The following is a 7,627-nucleotide window of genomic DNA, read 5'->3' as shown; positions in this document are numbered from 1 at the left end:
GAGATGCTGAGTAGGTGACACATGCTGACCACAGGGAGGTGGCCAAAGGGCAGCCAGGCCACCCTCCTCCTCTCTAAGAGACCAGACAGAACCACCCTCTGCAGGGTCTCTAGACAACGGAAGCCAGAGTCACGGGTGGGGCAGGGCAGGAGGGAGGGACAGGCAGTCAGAGGTGTGAGAGCACATGACGGTTGCCAAGAGGCGGGGGCCAACAAATGCCAGGAAGATGGCGACTGTGGAGGGAGGGGTGCCAGAGCCCTGGCAGGAGCTGCAGGACAGGCCAGGCTGAGGGAAGAACCCTCCACCTTTGCCCCCGAGAGGCCTCACTTCTGGTCTTCTTTCCCCGTCACCCACCCAATGCTGGCCCCTTCCGAAGAAGGGCAGTGGCTTCTTCTCCCAGGGCACCCCTGACCACTAGTGCCTCTCCCGGGCGGGGCTGCCTCTCACACCTGAGGCTTTATGGTCCTGGTCTCCACCCTCACAGTGGCACTGCCAGTACCCTCTTCTGTCCTGAACAAAAGTCCCAGGGGCTTTCCGACACCCCCACCCAAGGAAGCAGGTTGTGCCAGCCCTGACCCCCCCTCAGGTCTGGTCTGATGGGCCTGGCTGCCCACAGTAGTGGGAACGAGAGGGTCCCAGGTACGGAAGGCTCTGGCAGGAGTGTGTCTGACACCGAGGCTTCTAGTCTCAAGGTCTTTGGGGATGCTTGGCTTACCCATCAGAGCCAAAGGTGGCTCTGACCATTGTGGCCAGTGGCAGCAGTCACCACTCCGGTGGGTGTCCCCGCCGGAGTCACCTACCACCCAAAGTCAGCTCTGAGCTTTTAATATTAAGGGGCACAGACGACAAACTCCACAGGCTCCCACCCCCTGCTCCCACCCGCTCCCTTAAAAAACGGGTCCTCCAGTCTTTACATTCCCTTTGAAGACAGTCATGGCCTTTGAGAGCTGGCCAAAGAACCCTTCCTTCCTCAGTGGGAGAAACCAGCACTCCCAGGGGCCCCCCACAACATCTCTTCCAATGTACTTGCTCCTTACCGATGGGAGCATGAGAAAAAAAAAAGGCACAGAGCAGGTTTTTTATTTTGTTTTGTTTATAACAAATATTATACTATGATCAATTGGGTGAACTGGAGACTTGCAGACTTCCCGTCCCCAAGTGAGGTCTTCCTGCAAAGGAGGCTGGGCTTCTGGCTTCACAGGTTATAGCAGAGATGGGGGTGAACCAGGCAGAGGAAGGGAGAGGGGAGCTGGGGGAGAGGGAGGGAGTTGGGGGGCACTACGGGGAAGGAAGGGGAGTTAGGGGAATGGGGAGGAGGGGCTGAGGGAGCTTTCCTGCCTCAGGGCCCCTCTTCCCCTCATCTTCAGGGGCCTGGGAACCTACCTGCCACCCCCCACCCACCGGGATCCAGGGCCCTTAGGGGTGACAGGAAGGATGGGGACTCAGAATGGGGGACCTGCCCTACGGACCCCCAGGTGGGGGTCCTAAGATGCAGAGGGCATCTGTGCCTACCTAGGGAGGGGGGTGGGAGGAGGGAGGATTTAGGAGTGGGGCATGGAGATGTGGGGGGCAGGGGCGATTTAGGGTTGAGGGCAGAAAGATGAGGAAGGGGAAAGTATGGAAACAGGGAGACAGGGCGGGAGTGTGGGGGAGGAGGGACCTAAGAAGAAGCGGCTTCAGAGGGGAGAGGGTTTGAAGTGGTGGAGGGGCGCAGAAGGGAGTTTCAGAAGGACAGGGGAGGAGGCTGGGACAGGCTGCAGGCTGCTCACAGGTACGGGGAGGACCTGGCTGGCAGGAGGATGCACACAGGAAAAGGAGAGACAGAGGCCTGAGCCTCGGGGAAGGACATGGGCACTGGGGATGTGAGTGAAGCCATATGAGCATGAAGGCCAACAGGAAGGTGCATTGGGACACAGGTCGGACCCAGGACACCTGGTTCTACTATAACCAACAGGAGGTATCAGGAGGAGTGGGCCACTTGCACTTTACGGGTGACAAAACCGAAGTTCGGAGAAGTTACTGACTTGCCCAAGGTCCCACAGTGGAAGAGCGTGGATTTGAACTGGGTCTCCAGGAGGGTTTCACCCAAGTTGGGGGAAGGATAAGGGTAGGCAGAGGTCTGTTATGCCCTAGGAAACCAGGAGACTGAGCCACACGAGCCCGCGGCCATCTCTCCAAAGGCAGTGCAGAAGGTTCTCTCCGCTGTCCGGGCAGGTGGAGAGGGCAATGTGGGCTCACAGTGAGGACGAGGTCACCTCAGGTCTCTGAATATGCACCTGCCATAGAATTCACAAGATGGGGAGTGAGAACAGGGAATCACCCCACGGGGGCCTGGCTAGGAGGTCACTGCCTCCTGTCCCAGCCAGCCCCCTGCCCTGGGAGAGGGGCATCAGGAGCTGGACCTGTGACAGCTCCTTATCATCTACCCATCCCCGACCCCTCACCCTGGCATTGGTGTCCACGGTGTCCAAGGCCACAGGGAAGTTTTCTTCGTTAACTAGAGAGAGAAAAGAGAACAGGGGGAGGAAGAGGTGCTCAGGGGGCACCCAGGTCCCTGGGCCTGCCCTGCAGGGAGGGCATGTGCAGGACCTGGCCCTTAGAGGGGTGCGTGGAAGCAGCGAGGCAAACTCTCCAGCACAAGAGAAGTCCTCTAGTCTCCCCGGGAGGAAATGGTGCCCCAGCAAGCACCCCCCCACCTTCGCCAGGAGTCAAGACTCACTGTCATCTTCGAAGCCCGAGTTAGAAAATGTCCCCGCAGTGTTTTTATCCCAGGTCTCGAACCACTTCCTGTCGTCCCTGGACCTGCCGGGAGGGCGCCGCGTTGTCAGGGCAGGGTAACCCAGTCCGGGACGCCTCTCCCCTCACCCATCCATCCCCAGCTCACTCACCTGCCTCGGCCTTGCCTGTCCCTCCTCCGGGAGCGCACGATGAACACGCTCAGCGCCACCACCAGCAACAGCAGAAGCAGGGCCCCGGCCCCCGCCAGGCCCCCGACCAGCGCCTTCCAGGAGATAGCCACCTCGCAGCGCGGGCCCGAAAACCAGTGCGTGTCCGTGGAGAAGCAGCTGGAGGAGAGGGTCACCGGTCAACACCCTCACCACCTCCCGCGTCTGGTCCATCCGCGCCCTTGGGCCATCCTGGACCTGGAAGGTGGGCGGGGCTCCATCCTGGGGCAAGTGGGCGGGGCCTCTGGCAGGGCCGGCGGTTAGGGGTCGGGGATTGGCCCAGCTGGCTGTGGGCGGGGCCTCACCGGCAAGCAGGCCCACTCCTCTGCAGAACGCATTGGCCCTGATGGCAGTCAATGGCGCCTTCCACGCCCGCCGCGCATTTGGTGACACAGCGGAGCTGGTTCTCCTCCAGGAAAGGGAAGTAGAAATCCTCGAAACCTTCGGCAGCAGCGCGGCGACAGATGGCTGGGGGGTAGGTAGGGGGTTGCAGACGTAAAGACCTCATCCACTCTACTCTGGGGCCTGGCTATGGTAATTCTGAAAATGGGTAGAGGACTGCATTTCCGCGGGTGGCGTGTCGGGGGTAGGCCGTGGGATTAGATGAGTGCAGGGTAGGCCCGTCACCCTCTCCTCACCCTCTCTGGTGATCCTTCCCCACGTGGAAGCTACTAACAAGGACCCGAGAGGCAGCCCTGGCAGGTGGGTACCCACTTGCCTCCCCAGAAGGTCCCCCCGCCTCCCTGGGAATCTCAGTGGACAGCTGTCCCTTGTGGGAGGGGTCCCGGCCACCTGGGGCCGCTCAGCCCTCCGCCCCAGCTCTCACCTTCAGGTGACAGCTCCGTCCTGGTGGTGTTGTTCACCTTGATGGAGTCAGGCTTCAAACACAGGACTGAGGGCCACAGGCACAGGTGGGATCGGGGCAGGCACAGGAAGGGACAGAAAGCGCTCTGTCAGTACGGGGGAGGTTTGGATGGGCCTGAAGGAGGCCTCCTTGGGCCCCTTCATGTCCCCTGAAAAGCCAGGGTCCTCAGCCACCCGGGAGACCTTGAGCAACTCTCTTCCGCAGCTCCTAGGTTCTGACAACGCTTCCTTAGGCTCACCCTGACCCAGTTTTCTGTGGACCTGTCTCTCTTCTCCTGTCCTGCCTGAGGTACAGCAGGGCTGACACCTGTCCCCCACAGGCCCCTGTGTGAGTTGGAGCAGGCTGGGATGGTGGCTGTGACCCTGACCCCTCCCTCCAGCCCCAGGCCCCCAGCCTCTGTTCACCCTGGTCATTCTGGCAGCTGTTCCCATCCTGGCTGACATTCTGGAGCTCCTCCTTCAAGGCCACCTTCACCTTCTCGTACTCCTCCTCCAGCTGGAGGCTGAAGGGTAACTCCAACAGGACGAGATATTCCACCACGATGCTGCCATTCCTAGGGGCGGTGGTGGGGTGCAGAAAGCCTGAAAAGGTGCCCAGGCCCAAGCCACCATACAACTGTAGAAGGCCATTTCCAGACCAGCCACACTATGCGGGTGTTGGCAGGAAGGGGCAGAGGCAAGGAGATGGGATTCCAGACTGAGTATGTCCAGAAGGGGCTGCTAGCTTCTCTGCCTTGGGCAGCCTGGGTAGGCGGGACAAGGAATGATTGACATTCTCTGTGTGTTCCCTCAAGCCATAATCAAACCAGGCCCTTCTGGGCTCTCTGCCTCCCTCTTGATGACCTGTCCACTAGACCAGTTGCCAGCCAGAGAGACCAGCTATGGTCCAGGCATCAGACACCGAGCCTCAGGCACCACCTCCCTGTAGATCCCAGTCATTCTGCATCCAGCATGCTTCAAGGAGAGGGGAGACATCCCTCCTACAGAGGAATGGATCCTGAAAGTGAACCCCAAACACCCTCCATGGAGTAGTATTCTTGCCTCCTCTGTCCATCCCTCTCTTTATGACATCGAAGGATTCCAGAAGCAAGGGATGGCTTTTTTGGCCCTTCTTTGTGCTCCCCACCAGCACCACACACACTTGACACTACCTCCACAGTCCTGGAAAGGGGTCCTACCTCAGAGAAAGGATCTGCACCTCCTTGAATCCCTGCACATTTTGGTAAATCTTCTTTATCTGAAATGCCAAGGATCCAGTCTGAACCTCCAACCAGAGGGCACTCCCGGGCCCAAGCTACACTCCAAAGGCATACCCCTGAATTTTACCCACTTCCTCCTCACCTGATCCTGGAAGGCTTTCGTGAAATCCTTGTAGGCCTGAGAACTGTTGTCATTGAGGTCCGGAGAGAACTCCTGGCTGACAGACACCTCCATGCCCACTTCGGCGTCCACCTTGTCTGCGCAACATGCCTTGCTCTGGTCATTTCATGATCCGTTCCTGTCTAACGTCACTACCACCATCCCAACCCAGAGGATGCACCCATGGACCCTCTCCATGTTCCCTGAGGACTGACTAAATAGCAGGAGAGAGAGAGGCAGGAATTCTGGAAGGTGTTGTTCCGAGATGTGAGAAATACTGGAAGTCGGGGTGGCCAGCAGTCAGTGCTGTAGTCTCTTGGCTCCCCCAGGGTGAAGCAGAAAAACAAAGGTGCCTATGTCTAATCCACAGAACCTGGGTATATGTTATGCTACATGACAGGGAGAAATCAAAGTGGCAGAAGGAACTAAGGGTACTAACCTGCTGATTTAATTTTGAAAAATTAACAAGGAATATCTGGTGGGCCTAGTATAATGATAAGGTCCATAGAGAGAGGAGGAGGGAGGCAGAAAAGTCAGAATCACTCAAAGAATGATGTAAGTATGGAAATAAGGAACAGACAAGCAATGCTGCTGGCATCAAAGGGAGCCAGGGGGTCTTGTGACAAAGAGGATGGGCAGCTCTCAAGTCTGGGAAAAGGCAAAGGAATGGATTCTCCCCTGGGCCACCAGAAAGAACCAGTCCTAGGCAACAGGTTAATTTTAGCCCTTCAAAACTCATGTCAGGCTTCTAATCAACAGAATTGCAAAAGAATAAATTTGTATTGTTCATCTGCTAAGCTTGTGGTAATTTGTTACAGGAGAAATTAGAACCTAATACAACTCCAAGCAACACAAACTGGGAAGAGATGTCAGAAAAGAGAGTGACCCCAGCGACCTCTTGAAGGTCAGGGTGGAGAGTAGTCATGGTCTGGGGTTGAGGAGAGCACGAGGGAGAAAGCAGGGATGAAGAGATTTGGCAAAACGATAGGGCCCACTTGAGGCGGTGGCACCTCCTGAGAGAAAGTGCAGAGAGCAACTCACCCATATTTATCTCTTCCACAGCGAACTCGCATTGGGAGCCATAGAAAGTGCTAAGGCAGGAGCAGCGGCCCTGCGTCCAGGTGCCACCATTGTCACAAGTGCCTGGGTAGTGAGCGAAAAGGGGAAGTTCAGGCCAGGACTGACCTTGGTCATGGGAATTTAGCAGGAGATGGAGGAGAGGCAACAAGGAAGCAGGTAATCCAAACCTGGGGTGGTGGTCTCCCTGAACTGTGTGGTCATCTGGGTTGTGGTTGAAGTTGTCCTGGATGACGTAACGGTGGAGAGAGTCTTGGTGGTGCCCGCTGGTATCCCTGAAGGACTGCTGATGAGTGGACTGGGGGTTGTCAACTTGCTTGTGGTCACCATGGAAGATGAAGAGCTGCTGCTTGGTTTCGGGGTCAGCGGGAGGCTACTGAAGCCTGTTACACGTGGGGTGCTTACAAGGTTGGTGCTGGTCCAGGTCCCAGCGGTGGAACTTTGTGTGCTCGGGAAAACCGTGCTAACGGGAGTGGTTCCAGTGCTGATAGAACTCGGAGCAGCAGTCTGCTTGGTGGGGTGAGTTTCCAGCATGGAAGGAGAAGTGTCCGGTTTTACAGGGAACGGAACTGTCGTGGTTGTGGAACTGGGGGAGGTGGACAGCTCAGTAGTAGAGGTGAAAACTGACAACGGGATGGTGGGCAGAGAGGTAACTTCAGCGTTTGGACCCACTTCGGTACACGGTGCAGTGGGAGACGCAGACACTATTGTAACCGATATGGATTCCGGGCACGGGGTGGTGGAAGACAGAGTCAGCATGGTGGTCGTCTGGGTAGGAGAGGTCGTCAGGGAAGTCACGGTGGGGGAAGTTCTTGTCGTTTCAGGTGATGAAAAAGTAGGAAAGGTAGTGACAGAAGAAGGGCCTGTGTTTTCTGTGGTGGACGTTTGAGGGGAGGTAGAAAAAGAACTACTTGTCTTGGAGACCACTGAACTTGGGCTGGTAGAAGACAGAGATGATATTGTTATTGCAGGACTTGAAGAGGAGATGATGGTCCCGAAAGGGGTCCTTATCGCATTAGTAGAAGTACTCAGTACAGGGAAAGCTGAAGAGGCAGAGACCCCTGGAGCACTGGGAGCTGTTATGGAGGTGGTTGTGGTTACCAGGTTCGTGGTCCCGGTCTCGGCAACTTCTGTGGTTGAGGGAGTGCTGACAGATGCTGTGACCAAGGTGGCGGGGGGAGACGTATACGTGGGAGTGGTGGCGTCAGTTCTGGGTGTGGTAAACGTCCCAGTCGGAGATGAGGGGGTGGACGTGGACTGGGCGGCGGGGACTGTGGGTAGCGTAAACAGAGGGGCAGTGTCTGTGGTTTCAGTGGGTCCTGGTTCTGTGGTTGGGAAAGATGGAAATGATACAGGCGAACTGGATGCTGTCAAGGTAGTAC

The sequence above is a fragment of the Moschus berezovskii genome, chromosome 27 (genome assembly GCF_049115385.1).
Source record: "Moschus berezovskii isolate FMDL1 chromosome 27, NW_MosBer_1.0, whole genome shotgun sequence".
Lineage (NCBI taxonomy): Eukaryota > Metazoa > Chordata > Mammalia > Artiodactyla > Moschidae > Moschus > Moschus berezovskii.
Note: the sequence above shows the minus strand (reverse complement) of the source record.